The sequence below is a fragment of the Pelodiscus sinensis genome, chromosome 2 (assembly GCF_049634645.1).
Source record: "Pelodiscus sinensis isolate JC-2024 chromosome 2, ASM4963464v1, whole genome shotgun sequence".
Taxonomy (NCBI): Eukaryota; Metazoa; Chordata; order Testudines; family Trionychidae; genus Pelodiscus; species Pelodiscus sinensis.
This window is the reverse complement of record NC_134712.1, coordinates 120,239,198-120,260,888: the sequence shown is the minus strand read 5'-3', so window position 1 is coordinate 120,260,888 and position 21,691 is coordinate 120,239,198. Positions and strand designations below refer to the sequence as shown.

Genomic DNA, 21,691 nt, shown 5'->3' with positions numbered 1-21,691 from the left:
TCTTCATTTTATCTCAGGTTAATCTCATCCACAAACACAATTCAACCACCATCTGTATGCTGACGCCACACGGACCTACTTCGCTAGTCGATATTTGTTCCTGCTGACCAAATAACAACCTCAGCCTGTCACTTTGACATCACCTTGTGAAAGTCTAGCCAGCAGCTCAAGGTCAATGAGAGCTCTACATCTCTCCCCTCCACACACACACACACACTCCATTCCCTCCCCATTAGCTCCTCTCTCAACCATTATCCTGCCTGTCATCTCAGATCTTTCAAGGTCCTCATATCTAGCCTATATCTAGATCTTGTCAATTCCTTCTACATAACAACTCCATGATATTGCTTTCTCATCCATTCAGAAAGAAAAAAAAACATAGAGGATCTCATCACATCTCAGGGTGTGTCTAGACTACATGCCTCCTTCGACAGAGGCATGTAGATTAGCCAGATCGGAAGAGGGAAATGAAGCCGCGATTAAAATAATCGCGGCTTCATTTAAATTTAAATGGCTGCCCCGATCTGCCGATCAGCTGTTTGTCGGCAGATCGGGGGAGTCTGGACGCGATGCCCCGACAAAGAAGCCTTTCTTCATCGACACAGGTAAGCCTGGTTTCACGAGGCTTACCTGTGTCGATGAAGAAAGGCTTCTTTGTCGGGGCATCGCGTCCAGACTCCCCCGATCTGCCGACAAACAGCTGATCGGCAGATCGGGGCAGCCATTTAAATTTAAATGAAGCCGCGATTATTTTAATCGCGGCTTCATTTCCCTCTTCCGATCTGGCTAATCTACATGCCTCCGTCGAAGGAGGCATGTAGTCTAGACACACCCTCAGTTACTGTAACATTCTGCCTTCTGGCTGTGACAAATGCAGTCCTAGCCCACACATACCCTATGAAATAAGGGAACTGAGGTATAGAGGGATTATGTAACTGTCCTAGGTCACAAAGAAAATCTGTGGCAGAGCAGAGATCATTCTCCTGGCCTGTTGCTCTGACGAGGTCACCCTCTTTCCATCGCTGTATCACCTTTGTTGTAGCAAACAGAACTTGTCTTCACTTTCAGGGACCTTCATGACCTATCCCTACCCTATTTATAATTTGGCATCCAGAGGTCAGCTGCACCCTTTGATTGGCTAACTTTAACCTCCCTCATTCACTTGTCCAGAACCTAGCACAATGGGGTCCTGGCCCATGAACCCTGGGGTTATAGAACCCCATAGAAGAAACTCAATCTATTTAGTTTATCCAGGAGAAGGTTAAGAGGTAATTTAATCATGATCTAAATGTATCTTCAAGAGAAGAAGATGTATAATGGTAGAGGACTGTTTAAACTAGCAGACAAAGGGATAATAAGAGCTAGTGGCTGGACAATTGAAGCTAGACAAATTCAGAATAGAAGGATGTGGTGTACTCACTGTCGCTTGCAGTCTACGGGAAGATTGAATGTCTTTCTAAAAAATATGTAATAACTCCATCAGTAGCTTTTGTTGTGATATATTATTGGGTGAATGACTGTGGCCTGTGCAAGCAAGAAGGGAGACCAGATAATCTCAACAATTCCTTCTGCTTTTACAATCTGTGAAACCCTGGAGGGGGAAAGGCTCTTAGCCAATGGGGCATGGCTTGGATAACCCACTTATAATGGCTCTTACAGTAGCTCAGGGCTGTTGTTAGCTGGAACAGATCACAGGAAAACACAACAGCGCAAAGCAGCCCTAGGATCAGGAGAACACAAAGATGGTTTTGTGGGTCAAAATTCAGCCATGCCAAACATTCTTTGTGTACAGGTGAGGATCTGGCCCACCAGAGGCAGCCAATTAGAATGTAACACCGGTTTAGTCTCATCAGTTACGGAGTACATATGAGCACAGCATCAGCACTGGGCTGTGCAGAACAGAAAACTCCCGGGTGATGTCACTGCTTAAATCACACCAGGTACTGAGCCAAGAGAGAGAAAAGAGTAGGGAAGTGAGAGTGCTGACACCTCCTAATTGCTTTCTTGCCCTATCCTAGTAACCCTGAGTAGCTGTTGAACTTTCTGGGCATAGATGGGCTCTCAAGAGCACAACCGAAGGTGAAAAGACAGGATGGCCTGCCTCTGCCTAAGGAATCATGACATTCATTGCAGAGGTGTAGGTTAGACAAATTCAGTGCAGTGCCATGGGAAACCAGGAAGAATTGAGAGGCAGGTAGCTCCTCCTCACCTATGCACAGCACTCCATGGGAAAAGGGATAAAAACACCTACATCAACCACTAATTATTGGGTGGAGGGGTTGAAAGAACAACAGCTACCCATCAAATCAAAAGCAGTATTCCCAAGAGAAAATTTTACCTTTGGGTCTGAGGTACTTATATGACCCTCACACCTGCCATTATATTGGAACAGCTAAAGCATGAATCCTAAAAATGTCCCTGTGAGGTAAGAGACCTGTGGTACAGGGGCATTATATGATTTGCCTAAGGTAACACAAGAAGTCTGTGACAGAGCAGGGACTTGAACCCACATCACTAGGCCATTCTTCCTCTTAATTTGCTACCCTCTCAGGACCTAGTATTCCAGAGTCATAGGGTAAACAAAGGAGGCTGCATGAGGATAACAGAGGAAACATAGTAAGGGGGAGAGAAAGGGATGGAAAAGGAAGAAGAGAGAGGAGGAAGACAGGATGAAGGCCTAGGCACGAATGGAGAGGAAGGTGATGTGACAAAAGGGAAAGATTTAGGGTGACACAGAAAGGGAAGGCAAAAAAAGGAAAGGACGTGATGCAAGGAAAGTGGGAGGTAATGGCAATGAAAGAAGTGTAATTAAAGAAAAGAGGAAAGAACAAAATAGAGAGAGTGGAAAACGAGGAACCTGAGGTTTATGCTGGAGGCAGGCAGAATAGTAAAAGAGAAGAGCATTTGGAGAGAAAGGCAACATGAAGGAAGAATAATCTTGTGGAGAAAACAAACATCTGAATAATACCTGCCTTTCTTGCAGGGGAGATGTGAGGATAAGTTAATGTTTGCACTGCACTTTGAGACTGAAGCTATAAAATATTATTTAAGAGCCAAGTACTGTTATTTTACCTTGAAAAGATTATTGACAGAAGAAAAGCACTCTGAAAAAACCAAGAACAATACCCCAAGATGCACAATAGATGGAAGGGAAAATGAGAAAGAAGAGGAAGAGCAAACACAAGGGAAAGAAAATCGGCCAGATTCATCCAGGGTCTAGCACAGTAGCACTAGGGATGCCTTTGACCCAGTAAGTTTAAGTTTTATAATGTATAGAAACAACAGCAAAATTCACAGTGAAATGCACGTACGTGTTGGATTTCACGTACGTGTAGCGCCCCCTCTCCACCTGGTTACCTTCTTTTAGAGCCAATCTCCTTTCAGGTTCGGATGGATAGGTCTGGGTTCTTCTGGATCCCGCCACCTACTCAATTTTATTCTTTCTGATTGATGTACTTGGCGGTGCCTCCACCCCCCTCACTCCTTCCTAGCAGGGTTGCCAGGGCAGCTTGGGAGGAAAATTCTAGCCCAGGATAATCCCCACGTATTCGCCAGATAGTTGGAGACTCCCAGAAAATAACACAAACACATACACTATAATAAACACAATTATATTAAACAGGAGACAATTATAACAGAACAGGGTAAAACATTATTTTTAGGGTCACCGGTGCCCTGCAACTGTGAAGTTAGTGTCCCGTTGGTACGCGTACTTTGTTGGGGCCCTTGATGACTGTTGACCACACAATCCTTCTCTGCAGAGGTTTAGCAGTGGGGCTGACTAGGTCCAGTACAGCCCAAAGGACTCACAAATGGGAGAAGGCAGCAAATCCCTCCACAGTTTAATAGGCTGCAGGTAATAAAATCCCCAAACAAATTCCCTGACTTACTAACTAAAAATTGGTGCACTCACACACTCCATGAATGACCTCAGGTTGAGAGATGACTCAGTCTCTGCAAAGGGGCTGCTCTCTTCTCACAGGGGTCCTCTTCAAGCAGGAACCAGGCTGCTTCGGTCCCAGAATTTCCCCTCACTGTAAAGGGGTGCAGGGCTCAAGATGCAGACCACACAACTGCACCAAAATTCAAAACTACAGCCTCCCAGGCCAGCCTCCAGACCCACACAGCAGGCAGCAGCCCTGAACTTGCTGCTAGAGCCCAGCTGACCATGCAGTGACTCTCTCACCCAGGGAACTGGAGAGCCAACTCCGCCTGGCTGGGGAAGCCTCCCAGCAAACTCCACAACTGGGAATCAACAGTGGAGACATAAACCCAGCTGAGGGATCCTGCCTTCAGGTCCCTAGAGGCTAGCTCTCAGGGGGAACCCTGCATGCAGGCCTGGGGCTTACTAGCTCCCACACAGTCAGTCCTCCCCTTTTCCTGGCTGGCTCCAGACTCCCCTCAACAATGGTCTCTCCTTCCCCCTGGGAGGGGCATCTCACTCCCTGTGGGTTGCCGGGCAGACTCTGGCCCTGGTAGGGAGGGGGAGCCAAGGCAAACTCAGAGTGCCTCTCCCTGAGCTGCCAGCAGACAAAGCCCCGGGAATCCAAGCAATCTCCTTGGGGGTTACATACGGAAATAGGAATAGGAGGAGTGTTGAGGCCAATTTGTTGCTGTGATGCTGAGGGAAGGATGTGACACAGCAGAATACAGATTGGACCTCCCTGATCTGTCAACTTTGGGACATGAGCAGTCCTGGATGAAGGAATTTGCTGGACCATGAGAGGTCCCCTGCCACAGGCACCTCAGCCTGCCACTCCTCCCTGCCACTGGCATCTTGGGCCACTTTGCTGCCAGGGCAGCATGGCTGCCCTGGCCTTGCTGCCAGAATGGGTGCTTCAGCACCACTGCCAGCACTGAAGCACAGCTGACCTGGCCCTGCTGGTGTCTGGGCAGCATGTAGCCTCAGCTGGGCAATCAGGCAGCTCCAATCAGGCTGCTGGGCTGCCCCAGCTAGATTGCTGAGGCCCCATCCCAGCTACCACTGCCCCACTTCCACAGCTCCGCTCCTGCTCTGGGCTGCCAAGGCCCCGGCTTGCTTCCACCAGGCTTACCCTGTGTGGGACTCTCAGCTACTGGCCTTCTTGCCCTGGGGTTCTTTCATCCAGGAACATCCTGCTGCACCATGGATGTTGCCAAACCAGAGAGTCCTGGTTTAGGGGAGGTGCAACCTATACTAATATTTACTGATTGATTCAAATTTTTAAGCTGAGCTATAGGTGCCCATCCCCATCCCCCCGACTCCAGAGCCCTCAGCCCCTCCCACATCCCAACCTCTGCACCTGCCTGCTCAAAAAAAGTGAGTGAACAAGGGTGGGAGAGAGCACGTGATGGGGGGGGAGGGAATGGAGTGTAGGGGTGGGCCTTGGGAAAGGGGCAGGGCAGGAGGCAGGGCAAGGGTGTTTGGTTTTCTGCAATTAGAAAGTTGGCAACCCTACAAACACATCATAAACAAAAATTTTCCTTACCCTTCTCTCTCAGTCCTCAACCTCCTCAGCAGCCTGAACAAAAGGAGTAGGCTTTTCAGTGTGCCCAGAAGCTATAACAAATCTGGACTTTGAGAGACTTCTGTCTATTTTCTTGCCCCAGTCACATGACAGGACTACTATCCCTATCACATAGCAAAAGTCACGAGCATTTCTAATTCCAAATGGCTACTGTTACTGCTCCCTTTTTCTCTTCTTCCGCTTTCTTTCTTTTGAAACTCAAATGTTGCCATATTTGATTTTCCCTTCTAATCACATAGCCGTGTCATGGCCTCAAAGCTATCTTTCTTCTCTGTACTGTTCAACTGTTGAGGCTGGTCTGTCATTTTTTGCTTCTTAGTACTAATGTTTCTTATTATAACCTATTGCTGCTCTCCGAAGTGATGATCCTAGTAAAGCATTTTCAGTTGTATTGTACATATGCAGTTCTAAAAACTATTTTTCTTTTCTTCTTCTGTTTGTTTTTTAATGTAGTTTTTGCACTGATTTTTCTACCAACCCATCTGACTCCGCAGACTCAGAGTCTGATGTGGTACGTTTTAGACTTGCCGAACTGAGTCACTCCAGAATTGTAAGTCATTCTCTGTTAAGGGAATTCACTTACCTGTTACCTACAGTTAGTTGTTAATATTACTATTTGATTTTCTGGACAGCAGGTCAGTTTAAACACAACAAAACTAAGCACTAGTTCACAAATCTTTTCTGTTAACTTCAAACAGCTGTGTCAAACTTGCACCAAAAACAAACAGGAATATTATAGTCTCTGTTTCCTTCATTCTGTTTACTGTGTTTGTTACAGAATTCACACATACAACCCTTGTATTAAATAGTGACATTCATACGTGACCAGGATACAGGTTGAATATCTTGGGAATAGTATTCCGTTTTAAGCATTTCCGGAAATTCATACATAGTCTGGCATGATTTTAGTTAGCCTGATGTCCACTTATCATGGATATGGCCAAGTTTCCCGTGGTCCCTTAAAGTTTGTTTACAGCCACCAGTCCTGGCTCTCAGTGTTCGGTGCTGTTATTTAGCTCTAATTTACTCCTAAATGTCTTCTAAGAGCCCAGTAAGCAGTGACAGTGTTGGGAATGCTGATAAATAATATTGATCTCCCGTGGTCCAACAAATTCTCTGGTTTGGCACCAGTCAGGTCCCAAGGGTGCCAGGCTATAGAGGTTCAACTTGTAGTACATTCTGAGCTCTGTTTTTATACTTCACAAACCCACATCAGCACTGTCAAGCACCTTTAGCTTTTCTGACATCATGCAGTGTGGTGGTATGCTATGATAGCTTTTTATTTTGCAGGGGAGAGAGGAGGGAAATGTTAGCCATCCTGCTGCAGGCTTTTGCACAACAGGTGTGTCTGCTTCAGTTTTCTTTTGGTCCAGCTATAAAGAGAGCATTCTCCCACTGTCCAATTCAAAGGCCTGCCTTTAGGCATGACTAATTTATGTATTGTTCCAGTAATCCATTGAGCCCTTTTGATAAAGAGTTATTTTCTATGCCGCATTAAAAACATTTCAAAATACAGACATTTTTGGTTCACCTCTCCAAAGATTTCACTTCCATGTCAATCACCTGGGAATCATCTCAGTACTTGGTACCCAATTCCTTTCTGCCCTTGTTCCAGAGCAGCACTCTCCAAGCCAGTCAACCAGTGACAGTGGCCAGTTTGATGACCAAAATGCAGGCCAACAACTCAGTCCTTTCCAGCCTCCATCACAAGCTTCCCAGCTTAGGAAGACCCACTGGCTTTTGGACAGGTCCTCCTTATTGGCAGGAAGGATCTACAGAGCTTTCCTGTTCCTGTAGCTTCCCCAAAAAACCTCCCCCAATCCCCTGCTTTCTGGCTCTCCCCCATCAGTTTCCTGAATGATCCACTCTGTTTTCCCACCTGTATGGCCCAGATGCCTTCTCTTAAAACCCAGGGTATGTCTACACTACCCCGCTAGTTCGTACTGGGGGGGGGAGTAATGTAGTCATCTGCAGTTGCAAATGAAGCCCAGGATTTGAATTTCCCGGGCTTCATTTGCATGAAGCCGGCCGGCGCCATTTTTAAATGCCGGCTAGTTCAGACTCCGTGCCGCGCGGCTACACGCGGCACAGACTAGCTAGTTTGGATTAGGCTTCTAACGAGGTGTACAGCTAGTTCGGATTAGAAGCCTAATCTGAACTAGCTAGTCCGTGCCGCGTGTAGCCGCGCGGCACGGAGTCCGAACTAGCCGGCATTTAAAAATGGCGCCGGCCGGCTTCATGCAAATGAAGCCCGGGAAATTCAAATCTCGGGCTTCATTTGCAACTGCGGATGACTACATTACCCCCCCCCTCCAGTACGAACTAGCGGGGTAGTGTAGACATACCCCCAGTTAGGGAGTAGCTGACTAGTTATAGGTGCACAGGCCCTAACTCCCCCTTTGAAAGGGCTAAACACTCTGTCACACCCTCATATGCAGCAGCCCCATCTCTTTAGGCCCCTCTTTGTCTGATGGCCATTAATTTAGTATTTTTTCAAGCTCTTGGAAGGTTGGGTCATTTGGCATTTCCCATTTGAGCTTGCCAGGTTTTTTTTTTTTAAATAATGAGGAAATAAGTAACACTTGAGTCTTGTTTACTTCAAACCCTGTTCCTGCAAATGTCTAATGCTTCCACACTGTCCACATATTCCAGTGTTTCTCTGCAATGCCATTTGCTACAGAAACATGTGGAAGCAGAGCAGTAACTTCCTCCCTTTCGCTACCCAAATCGATGCCATCTGTTCCATGTTTGCTGAAGATTTAAACCAAAATATTCAAAACTGGGTGCCTGCAGTTAGGCTCCTAATTTTATATAAGGTCACTTAAATATACAGTCTGGTTTTTAAAAATTCTGAATACTCAGTGGCTTCTCAGCTCCCCAGTCTGTAAACACCCTATTTTATACATTGGCTGCCATTTTCTCCAGATACTATGTAATAACTCTTATGATGAAAAGAGGATGAACTTATTTCCTGGCTCCAGTAGCATAAATTGGGTCAAGATAACCCCAGAATATAGGAGTCTAGTGGTCCTATGCTCTGAGAAGGAGACAAACTCACCTTAGTAGGGAGAATCAATCTTACATGATTGGGAATCAAGTATTTAAATGAGTTTTTTAGGTATTTGCATGTATTTGGCAGGCAATACAGAAGCATTTATGGATTTTCAAGGGTTTAGTAGAAATCCCTTCCAGCTGCCAAATTGGAAGAAAGGAATCTATGCTGGCTGAAGTGATTCATGGCAGGGAAGGGTTAATGCTTGCCTAGGTGCCAAGCATCAAGGGAGCAAGAGAATGTTGGGAAGGGTTTATGGTTTTTAAATAGAAAGCAGGTATAATTGCCTATATTTTTTTCTTCACTCAGCACACAGTCAACCTGTGGAACTCCTTGCCAGAGGAAAGGTTTGAAGACTAGGACTTTAACAGGGTTCAAAAAAGAGCTAGATAGATCCATGGAGGTTAGGTCCATCAATGGCTATTAGCCAGGATGGGTAGGAATGGTGTCCCTAGTCTTTGTTTGCCTGGAAATGAGTGCAAGGGATCACATGAGGATTACCTGTTGTGTTTCCTCTCTCTGGGGCATCTGGTATTGGCCACTGTTGGCAGACAGGATACTGGCCTAGATGGACCTTTGATCTGACCCAGTATGGCCGTCTTATGTTCATAGTGCTAGCAGATCTCACTTTGAATATTTGAATTTTCTGAATGCCATGGAACCTCATCTTACACACAGGGTTAAATCAGTTCATAGCTAGACAGCAGTCTGTTGCTCTGTAACTATCCCATTTGAAATGATGGCATCAGCTGGAAAAGCAAGTGCACAAGTGACTCCAAGTCCTGCTATGAATGAACCAATGATTCTATCTGCCTACTTATTGTCTTGTTAATATTTCAAGTAGTTGGGCACATCTTCACTCTCAGGTTAGTAGAGAGACAAAATATCAGATTACAGCAGAACTACAGTAGTAACTATATGTGATAAAGGTAAGTAAGTAATAAGACATAATCTGCAATATATTTCTGGATTTCTAGGTGGTGGTGTCCTAGAAGGACCGACTTTGACCTTTCAAGAAGTGCAGAAACTGCTCTGAGATTTAATGAGAAGACTGGAAGAAGAAATTGAATTTGGTTTCACATAAAAGGGTGGAAAACAACATTACCTATAAAGTTCCCAGGCAATGTAAATGTAAAGCAGTATATGGCACTAGTGACAGTTAAACAGGAAGCTGCCATGCAATTTAAACTCATTTTAAAAATGTGATAAGCTACACTGTTTAGAACAGAGCGTGGCACAAATTGTTTGCTACTCGACACCTGAATATGCCATTAGCATGGGAGAGGGCTGACAGGCTTGCCAGGCCCCAGGACAAGTTGGGGAGGTATGGCTCCAGAATGGACGGGGGCTAGGGTGGAATGGAATGGATGGGGCCACCTGGAGCATGTCACACCACAGTGCCTTACCCACCCCTGCCAGCCCTCAGCACTCCAGAGGCTCTTTAAAGGACCTGCTGCCACTCTTCCTGTGGTAGTGGTGGTGGCTGGGAGCCCTTAGTCCTTTTGAGTCACCAGGGGCAATTGCCTCCTTTCTCCCCACACACTCCCCATTGGCAGATTTGAACTTGGAATTTAAGCTCTCTGGGGCAAGGACTGTCTTTTTGTTTTGTGTTCATACAGTAGCTAGCACGCGTGTCCATGTCCAGGGCTCCTAGGGACCATCCTAATACAGGCAGTCCCCGGGTTACGTACAAGATAGGGACTATAGGTTTGTTCTTAAGTTGAATTTGTATGTAAGTCGGAACTGGCTCCAGATTCAGCCGCTGATGCTGAAACTGACCAGGGGCTGACTACAGGAAGCTGGAGGCAGAATTGCTCTGCCCCCAGCTTCCTGGAATCAGCCACTGATCAGTTTCAACAGCGGCTGAATCTCGAGCCTGGGACAGAACAGCTGGGCTGCCAGGTAGGTCCCTGCAGGACCAACCCGGCAGCACCCCAGCTGCTCTACCCCAGGGTCCACAACAAAAGCCTGGTCTGCGCTCCCCCCCCCCCCCCCAGCAGACCAGGGACACAGGGAGCAAAGCCACAGCTCTGGCAAAGCCAGGGAGGCGCGAGACCCCTCCGCCTCCCCGGCTTTGTTCCCGGTGCCTCTGGTCTGCTGGGGACCGTCTCCAGCAGACCAGGGACACCGGGAGCAAAGCTGCAGCGGCGGCGGAGTCCCGCGCCTCCCTGACTTTGCCAGAGCAAAGCCTCAGAGGCGCGGGACCCCTCTGCCTCCCCGGCTTTGCTCCAGGTGTCCCTGGTCTGCTGGAGACGGTCCCCAGCAGACCAGGGGCACCCGGAGCAGCTATTCTCGCCCCAGAGGTCGAGGTGGCGGGACTGCTGAGCTTTTGCGCAAAAGGGCCAGCATAGACAGCTCAGATTTGTTTTGTGCAAAAAAGCCCCAATCGCGAAAATGGCGATCGAGGTTTTTTTGCGCAAAAACGCGTCTAGATTGGCCTGGACGCTTTTCCGCAAAAAGTGCTTTTGCGGAAAAGCGTCCGTGCCAATCTAGATGCTCTTTTCCGCAAATGCTTTTAACGGAAAACTTTTCCGTTAAAAGCATTTGCGGAAAATCATGCCAGTCTAGATGCAGCCAAGAGTTTTTATACTAGGAGATGGGGAAAGAGAAAGGAGCCTCTTCCTCAGCTTGCAAGTGGAGGGAGCAGAATGATCCTGGCAGCTCAGAGTCCATTCTTATGATTTTTTTTAGGGTTTTTCACATTGGTTTTTAACATACAAGGAGCGGTTTAACATATTAGAATAGGGTTATCTTATTCCCACAAGTATATGAAAGGCACATTTAAACTCTTTCCACATACTTTGCTGCAATATTTTCCATTTGTGCTTGGTGGAAATCTCATTAAAATCTCATTAAAGTTGTTTGAATTTTTGTGTTAAGTGAAATTATTCAAGATAAATAGACAAGCTGTAAATATATTCATGCCTCTGAAAAAAGTAGCAAAGATACTTTGGCCAAATTTTGTCTTTTTCTTCTTGCATTCTTTGTATCTCTGTGCATATGTCATTGTCATTACTTTTGCTGTAGGGCAAAAATTGCCAGTGACATTTCTGAGGAGGAAGCTGTTCGTTATCTCAGATTGCAGTCACTTTTGAAATGGTACTACTTTTTTAAATAGTTTTTCACCTCACAAGGAAAAAAGTTCAAATGTAGTTGCTTAAAGTTAGGTTCCTCAATCCATATTTAAACAACTATAGAATTATCTAATTGGGGTGGCTAAATCTGGATCAAAGAGCCTAAACTTTAAGCACCCACATTTGAACTTTTTGGCCCTGCAGAATTCTGGGTAAGATGAAAGGGTAAATAGTTTTTATTTGACAGTGAATCATGAAAAGTGAACAAGATAGTTTAATGTAACCATAGTTTTAAAGTAAAATTAGGTGAAAGTGTGCCTGTCATATCATATAATCTTGTATTTGTTGTTCATCCTCAATCTTTTCTACTGACTATGACTGGTGATTTAGTGAAAAAATCCCATTAAAGTTTGAATATTATGCAAATTAATTTACTGTAATATGAGTAAGATATACTTGCTTCCTCATTCACTTTTCACTGCAACACCATTGGCAGAGATTCTCACCCCTTGGCTTCCTTTGTCATATCCAGTTCATTTGCACTGAGAAGTGAATACTGATAAGTAACATTGACTTCCTGTAAAAAAGTTATATAGAGGAAGAAGAGTTACAAAGGGCTTGGGCTGAAATGGCTTTGCACTAAAGAAACAATAATGAGATACCGCATAGCTGAGCAGGGTATGAGGCAAATAATGAATACACTTCTCCAGCATATTACTTAACTCTTCATGTGATGCACAACTCCAACTCATTTGCCATCCCACCCTTAACTTTCGCACCTTCCACTCCCTAGAGTGCCATAGAATCCATCACAATATGCATGGAGATATAGAATCCCACAGAGTATAGAAACCATGCAGACCCTAGAACTTCCCAAGTAGCTCTATATGCCTGGGTGTTTGACACAACAGAACTATTTGGTTTTGTTGTAAAAATATCGGACCCAAGGTATTAGAGAGACAAACTGGGTGAGATAATACCTTTTATAGGACCAACAGGGTTGTTTCCATTGTGTTTGGTCTTACATGCATATACATGTCCTCTTAGAAACTGGACCAGGGGACATAGGAGATGACAGATCTCTAAGGACTGAGAAGGATAAACCATGCAGTTAAGAAGGATAAATTGTAGAATGAGGTGATGATATATTCTGAGTTCATTTCCACTTACCTAGGTAATTTTAGAGTAAGTTTATACAGCATACCCTTAAAATGAACCTGGGTAGGTATGGCCCAGCTTTGGGAGGAGCTGAGCAACATCAGCTCCTACTGACTTAATTGAAGGTGCTGAATGGCAGCTCCTGGGGGCTCTAAGCACTCACACAATCCAGTTCAGGGTGAACCAAAATGAAAGTTCCAAATTCTTCTAATGCACAACTGCTAACGGACATTCTCTTCTAGAGGTGGATCCTCAGCTGGTTGAAACTGCCACAGCTTCATTAAAGTCACCATATTGAATGGAGTGATGGCAAGTTACACCAGTCAAGAATCTGTTTTATTGTGAGGATGCTATCGTGCACTGTAATGCTCATTCTACCATCAACTGGCAGGAAACGTCACCACATGGCACATTGCTAGTGCTCAGAGATTTCAGTGCCACAAGTGGCTATGATTGAACTGGCTATGAAAACTTGATAGGCCCTTTAGGTATGGGTTCCCCAAGTGATACTACCCCTCAGCTTTTGACATTGTGTGCTACTGACAATTCGTCTGTCATGGACTCCTGGTTCAGATGTCTCAATGGCCACTGATGGACCTGAATTTCGAACAATGGCTGTGCCATGGAAAAAAATATTCTTATCATAAATTGTTCCATCATGTAATCTCACTGGGTCTTCAGTGGCACAGAGTAGCTCCAGCAAACTCGAGCCCATAAACTAATTGCTACTCAGTTCTCACTGCATCTTCCAACTCCTCACAAGGCAGATGTCCATCAACAGTAAAATGTGCAATGTCTTTCTGTAGCTCCTGGTGCAATACATGCAGGCCATTGAGAATCTCATATGTAACTTAGGTACCCACTCTGATAACAGAGTGATATAGGTAACACTATCACATGCGGCTCCTGAAACAATTAGCTACAGACGGTCACACCAGAAACATTGGCTTTCTGAAGAGCCTTTGATATATTAACAAAAAGACACAGGCATCCAAACAGTGAGATGTCCAAGAACACAAACAGTTGAAAGGCATTTTCTGGGCCATGGCAAAAAATGTGACCATAAAATCTTCATCAACTCTGTGGTCAATGAAGCAGATGACAGCCTAAAGCACAACAATCTGTGCTCTGCCTCCAGAACTATCATGTGTCTGGCTGGAAACCATAAACAGCCTTCAAACATTCTCTCCCTGCTCACCAGTGGATGAGGTCCTGAACAGACAGAAAATACAGTATGAAAATGTAATGAACCATGCATCTGCTGATGAGTGTTCTGAGCTATGTGACTTGGCCAACCCATGGATGGACACTGATCTCCATTACTAGCAAGTACAAAAAGACATCCAAAAGTTGTGGAATAGACATGCTGTGGGTCCTATTGATATTCCACTGTAGCTGTTCAAGGGTACCCAGGAACCAATGAGTGTTGGCCTGCATTATCTGTTCTGAAAAGAGCAGTGTAACGGGGTCAGTACCTGGCCAATGTGTGCCTGCAATCACTCAATTTTGACCAAGGCAGAACCCACCTCTTGTTGGTACCCCCTTTGTGATCGAGTGTTCTCTGGCTCAGCCCTCTGGCTTACTCAGACATGCTGCCTCCCTTCTTCTCCCCCAGGGCATTCAGTCACTAGTTCTTTCCCACCGTGTTGTATGGGGCCTTAACACCAAAGCTTCCTTCTCTAATATACATTCTGTTCTTTAACAGCCAACCAGGTATCCATCTCAGTGCCCTTTCAGCAGCCCTCCCTGGGCTCAGACTTCAGTAAGACTAGCAGGGCCAATCATGATATAGTCATCCAGTCTGCCTTGGTTCTGGGCTCAGTCCTCTGGGCTTAGCCTTCCCAAATTGACCTGTCCATGGTCCTGCTGCTCCTCCAGCCAGCCAGGCAGCTGGTCTTCAGCAGCTTTCCCTGAGCTCAGTCCGGCTTGCCATGAGTCATCTGCAGTCCTTCTGCTCTTTTAACTCCCCAGGCTTCTGGTATTTCTTTCTTCAAGCTCCATGCAGCAATCAATTACTTACTCTGCTGTTTCTTTTACTGTGGCCCTTCAAGCCCCTGATTTGCTACACTAGCAGTCCTTCAGAGTGACTGTTCCCTGAAGACACTTTAGATTGTCTGAAGGACATACACAACCTCTCCTCTTCTCTGTGGTAGAATGAGACAGAGCAGCAAGGCCTCCAGCAGGGGGCATCATGATCTAGTCCATCCAATCACAGATGGGCATCAAGAAGAGTACAAGCATAATGGAAAGATGGCATTATACGGTCCCTATGCAAAAGTAAAAGATCTGTCATCAAGTGTAGCAATCACAGGCTGATCTCCTTGCTATAATTCCCTATAAAAGTCGTCACTCATATTCTTCTTGGTAGGATGCAGCCATTCATTTACGGACATCCTCATTCACCATAATCAGGTTTCACTGCTCTTAACCTTTGGGTTCTGGCCAAACTGCACTGAAAATTTAATTGTGGTATACATTGACATCAAAACAGCTTTTGTTTCAGCTGCACTGAAAGGAGTTGGCATCCCAGGTGTTCTTCTAAATCTGGTATGCAGTCTTCAGACCTTTAATGATACAAGGGTGTGTGTGTGTTGGTTCGTGTACTTTTGCCATATTTTTGCACATTCTCAGGTGTGTGGCAGGGATGCATTTTTGCTCAGGCACTATTCTGTTTGGCTATTGACTGAATATTAGGACTTTCTGCTCCACATGTCAGATTCAAGGTTGGTTCATCAACCAGACTATGTCAATGACACAATCTTTCTTGTGGAAAAACCAGAGTATTTCAGCTACGTCCTTCAAGTTTTCCACCACAGTAACAAGCTAAACATCTCTTGGCAAAAGCCCAAGATCAGAACTCTCAGTTCAGGTTGGATCAAATGTAATGCAGGGCTTTGACACTTTCATCTACATCTGTGCAAGCAGAGTTCAATCAGTCACAGTAAAGCAGCTGTCCTCTGATGAATAGCTTTCACTGCCTCCTGATGGAGTCCATGTCTTGCCCATGGCTGTGAATGTTTCTGCACTGAGAAAAAGTTTAGAGTCTGTCAAACTGTGTTCTGTACACACTGCTATATGGGTCAGAAGTCTGGACTCACTTCAAGGCAGATTTGGAGAAGCTAGAGGCATTCCATATGCACTATCAGTGCCAAATTCTGAACAGAAAGTGTTTCAAAATGACAAAACCTTACAGTATTCTGGCCTTCTTCCAATCACTCACTACAGTCAAAATTAGCTTTGCATGCTTTTCAGGCATGTTGCCAGGATGGAGCAAAAACACCTCAACATGCCATGCCTCAAACTCTCCATCCACATGCAAAGTGGTGCACGTTTTGACCAGACCTGGCGACACCAGTGGGACCACAACAGAGACTCTCATGATTGAGGGAGAACTGGGAACTTCATTGTAGGATGCCAGGTACAATGCTAGCACAATGGCCCTCAGTAGACTATGTGCATTTGATGATGGTGAATAAGCACATCTGGTATAGTGAACTACCTCCTACAGTGAGTCTTCCATAAGGGAAAATGACTTCATGTTAAGAAGTATATTTTATTATTTATTAATGTTATTCTCTGCATACCAGCAATTATGCTAGGCAATGTGTGGGCACAGAATGTCCTTTGATGTTATACTTGCATGTTCAGACATACTCCTTTGGCTTCCTTTGAAGTTTTATTTTTACAGCTCTTCTTCATGGTTATAGTAGCAATTTTCCTCATCATATAGGTCATCTAAACAGCATATCACTGTTAGGACATCTTGACACATAAGAAAAAAAGAAACAGATTGTTTTTGCCTGAATAAAACTTCTCTACCAAAGAAATAGTCAAGGACAAATGTAGATAACAGAATCTAGAATAACACATCAGGTTTTCAGACATTCTTCCCACAAGAGAATGTTACAAATGTTGCCTCTGTAGCAAGTTTTCTTTTCTAGAGAGGGTTTTTTTATTATTATTTTCTAATATATGCAAGTGTATTTTATTAAAGAAATGTAACAATATCAAAGATACATAATTAAAATTCTGTTTTGATGCTCTAAAGGTCGTCAGAAATCGAATGCAGGTTTATACAGCTACTAGATAGTTAACAGCCCCACAGTGTCATAACCTGGCTTCTCTATGCAACTCACAAGCCACAGTAACAAGTGTATGCCATGGGACACTGCTCTTTGAGTGATCTGATTGGTGGTTGTCTTAGAGATCCCTGATTGACTCCTTGAGACTATATAAGACCATGGGGCATAGTACAAAGTGCCCAGTCAACAACGTGAATAGCTAGCTTTCACTACTGCCCTACTTCTGTTTCTGAACCCCGAGCACTGATTTTGCCTTTAGCTTGGAATTTTGACTCCTGATCTACCCCTGAAACCCCCCAACACAGAATCTGATACTTGGTATAGACCCTCAGCCTGATCCTGATGCTGTAGCTCTAACACCTGGCTTGATCCTTAGCTTGGTGTTTGACCCTGATATTGGCTCTGGCCCCTGGCTTCAGTTCTGGCCTCCCAAAAATCCTGTTACCAGTCATGCCTTCCATCATTCAGGATCCTGACTGCTGTGAGAAAATTGATGCAAGACTTATTTTACAGAAATGTCCCTCAAATTCCTGATATCAAGGTTTTATGGAAATGTCCCGATTTACTGAATTAAAGAGATTACTATAGAATCTTTTAGATTTAGAATATTATGAATGAGATTCAAGGAGATTACTCATAGTAGAAAGCTCAGTCTTCAGTAGCTGCATTAAAAATGAGCATTAGACCTCAGTTGGAGTATTGTGTCCATTTCTGGGCACCACATTTCAAGAAAGATGTGCAGAAATCGGAGAAAGTCCAGAGAAGATCAACAAAAATTATTAAAAGACTAGAAAACATGACCTATTAGGGAAGACTGAAAGAATTGGGCTTGCTTAGTTTAGAAAAGAGAAGACTGAGGGTACGTCTAGACTACATACCTCTGGCGACAGAGGCATGTAGATTAGACTACCCAGCATAGGAAAATGAAGTGGTGATTTAAATAATCGCCGCTTCATTTAAATTTAAATGGCTGCTACGCTGAGCCGATCAGCTGTTTGTCAGCTCAGTGCGGTAGTCTGGACGCTCTGCGGTCGACATCAAAGGCATTTGTCAACCTCCCAGGTATGCCTCCTAGGATGAGGTTTACCTGGGAGGTCGACAAATGCCTTTGATGTTGACCGCGGAGCGTCCAGACTACCGCGCTGAGCCAACAAACAGCTGATCGGCTCAGTGCGGCAGCCATTTAAATTTAAATGAAGCGGCGATTATTTAAATTGCCGCTTCATTTTCCTATGCTGGGTAGTCTAATCTACATGTCCCTGTCGCAATTTGCATTGTTGTATGGATTGTAATCTGTTGCTCTTCTCTGTTGCCAACAAACTGGTACCATTTAATATTCTCTCGGGTCTTTGGGAAAGTTTCAAGACTGGATGCAATTACAAATCTGGCTTAGTCATAAATGTGTGTGTTTAAATTTTAAACAAAAACAGGTCTCCTGAAATAATTCATCCTTAACATATGCTGGTTGGATATTGCTTGATGCACCAGAATCTGAATAGTATAGAATGTCAGTCATTTACATGATCAAAGATTCTTCTTTTTCATGCTTATTTTGTTACCTTGGAAGAAACAGGCATGTCACAACTCGTCTTGTCTTTCCTAGCTTTGCAAGGGAACCTGTTGGCAGTTTCAGAACATGTTCATTTTGAGCTTTAATACTTTAGCTGAGGGGGTAGAGGTACTGAATCTTTAACTAAGACATGAAACAATTTAATTATTGAATTCAAATATGTGTTGTACTGATGTATGGGATCACAGTCCATTGTAAACAGGAGGGATTTATTAAAGAAAACTAAACAACTATTGAAAAGGAAAAAATGAGGTTGCATTGTCTTCTCATGTGCAGTCAAGACTATAGACCTGATTTGTAGCTGCAAAAATGAGTCACAGATAGCTGCATCCGTATCTATGGATGCAGATACCCATGGGTATAAAGTGGATATCTGTGACTTGGAGGGCTCTACTGATACTGATCTCTACAGTAGATAGAGATATCTAATAGGGGAATAACATATCAAGATGAGCATATCATTGCAGGCATTAACAAAAACCCACACGCCAACAAAAATTTTACATTGTGACAAAATAGCTCACATTTTAAATGTTCACTCTCTTCATTCTTGGGAATATTCTGTTTTCACTAGTTCTCCAGTCATTACAGGCTATATTTATACTAGGGAATGTTAAGAAAAAATCCCAATGGAATAATGGGAGCCCAGTCGTAGATCAATTTTCCATGACCAGATTTATTTTTACCACAACAATGGTTAAAACCATGCTTAATCAATAAGATAAAAGTGAGACTAGTTCAGTTAGCCCGGTCTGCATTAGGGCTCCTCCTAGCGCTACTAGCAATTCAGCTCAACTGGTGATTGTACTATAGCAGGAGGGCTTTTTGTTTTTTTTACTCATCTTCTGACTGGAAAGGCAAATTCTAGGGAAACGAGGATGATTTGGGCAACAGTAGCTTATACTGTGTACTCTGATATCTGCCATCACCCTTTGATTCTCCAAGGCTCTGTCTAGACTGGCAAGTTTCTCCGCAAAAGCATTTGCTTTTGCGGAAAAACTTGCCAGCTGTCTACACTGGCCACTTGAATTTCCACAAAAACACTGACTTCCTACTGTCTGAAATCAGTGCTTCTTGTGGAAATACTATGCTGCTCCCATTCAAGCAAAAGTCCTTTTGTGCAAAGCTTTTGCGCATAAGGCCCAGTGTAGACAGCTCAGATTTGTTTTCTGCAAAAAAGCCCCAGTGGCGAAAATGGCGATTGGGGCTTTTTTGCGCAAAAGCGCGTCTAGATTGGCATAGATGCTTTTCCGCAAAAAGTGCTTTTGCGGAAAAGCGTCCATGCCAATCTAGACACTCTGTTCCGAAAATGCTTTTAATGGAAAACTTTTCCGTTAAAAGCATTTCCAGAAAATCATGCCAGTCTAGATGCAGCCCAAGGGTCTAGCGGTCTCATTTCTCTTCAAATAAAGATGTTGGAATACCCATTTCTGACCTTTCATGTTGGCATGCACCAATGACCCAAGATGCCTCAGTGTTCCGCCTGCCATGTGTGCTGACTTCTTGTTATTTGTTGCTTCTCTTGTTGGAATATTGGACATTATATGGTGTTTTAAAGCTTGTCTTACAGTGTCCCACACTTTGGACTAGGACAGGGGTTTCCAACCTTTTTAAGCACAAGATCATTTTTTGAAGTACAATCCAGGATCTATCTCAATCCAAATACCCTACCCTACCTCCTTTGTGCCCCGCCTCTCTGAGACCCCACCCCTACTCACTGCATCCTCCCTCCCTCCCTTCCCATCCTCCCTCTCTTTCACCAGGCAGGGGCAAAGGGTTAGGACACAAGCTCTGGTCTTGGGTTAAGGGATTTGGAATGTGATACGGTCTCTGTGCTGAGCCTGGGGCAGTGGTTGAGGTGCAGGAGTGGGTTCAGACTAAAGGCTCAGTGAGGGAGTTTGGGTCAAGGGGGCTCAGGGCTAGAGCAGGGGCTTGGAGTGCAGGAGGGGGTTCATGACTGGGGCAGGGTTTTGGAGCTGGCTGTAGCTGGGTACTGCTTGCCTCAGGTGGCTCCTGGCTAAGGCAGGCTCACCCCAGCCGGGGCTCTGCACCACTCTCCAAAGCAGCCAGCAAACTCCCACCATCCCAAGCCCTGTTGTGCTCTCCCCTCCCCGCTCCATTCTGTGAAGAAAGAATACAAGGTGGGAGAGGGGCCACCACCCTGACATCCGTGCCCCCTCCTCTCCCTTCCCTGCTCTGTACAGGAGGCTCCGGGGGAAGGGTGGGGGACAAGCTCTAAGGCAAAGAGCAGGAGATGCACAGTAGCAGGATGAAGGACAATTGGAGTGCTGGCACTTGATAGCCTCTTGGCCAAACCAGTCAGGATCACCTGTCAGGGGCTCCAAGATCTACCAATGGATCCCGAGCTACTGGTTGGTGACCACTGGACTAGGAGGTTGTGAATTAGGGATGTAAAATTCCATCTAATCAGTTAACCAGCTAAATGTCTGGTAACCAGGTAACTGCTTAAACAGGGATGGGTGGGAGGCTGCTCCAGCCATGCTGGAGTGCCCCTCACCCACGATGTGGCTGGCTGTTCCGGCCCATCCACCGTGCCGGTTAACCATAACCTGTGAGCATCACATTATGTTTAACCAGTTAACTACTTAAATGGAGGTGAGCAGGGAGCTTACCCGCCCTCCCCCCCCCCCCCCCCCCCCACACACACACACATGACATGGTGCAGCGTACCCACCTCCCCAGCCGTACCGTAGATGGGAGCTGCTCCGGCTGGGCTGGACCTGCTATAGTAGGAATATAAACTGGTTACCCATTTACATTCTTACTGTCAACAGCAGTGCACATGAAAGTGCTGTACGGTAATGTCCCTGTGTGGATTCTGTGAGCATGAGCTATAGGGTTTATAGGTTGCATTAAGGTACCCCTCTTCAAACAGATGCTGCAATAATGTAGTTTGTTTGTTTGCTTATTTGTACTCCAGATCTGCTTACCAGCAAGGATACAATTTAGTGTGACCTGTGTTTCGCTTGCCACTCTTTTAAAGCCTTTTGATGTTGGAGCTGTGGTTTCAAGTTCTGTTGCTTCCCTGAAAGTTTCCTATAGTTCTGTAGCCATACAAAGTCTAAAGATGTTGAGAAAGAAGTAAACAGCAAAATATGATTTTTCCCCCACTGTTGCATCATCGCCACTCCCTTGATCCTCCTGTAGTACACCAGAGCATTCTTTCTTTTGAAGGTATCCTAGTACTGGATAGGAAGTCTTAATGATAAAATATTAAAAGCACAATT

The 21,691-nt window shown here is 44.9% G+C and overlaps 1 protein-coding gene across 3 annotated transcripts in view; it reads left to right on the top strand.

Annotated features, from left to right (window-relative positions):
• CDH6 (cadherin 6) overlaps window positions 1-21,691 on the top strand; it is a 139,370-nt gene that overhangs the window by 84,142 nt on the left and 33,537 nt on the right. The gene's annotated exons all lie outside the window — the stretch shown is intronic.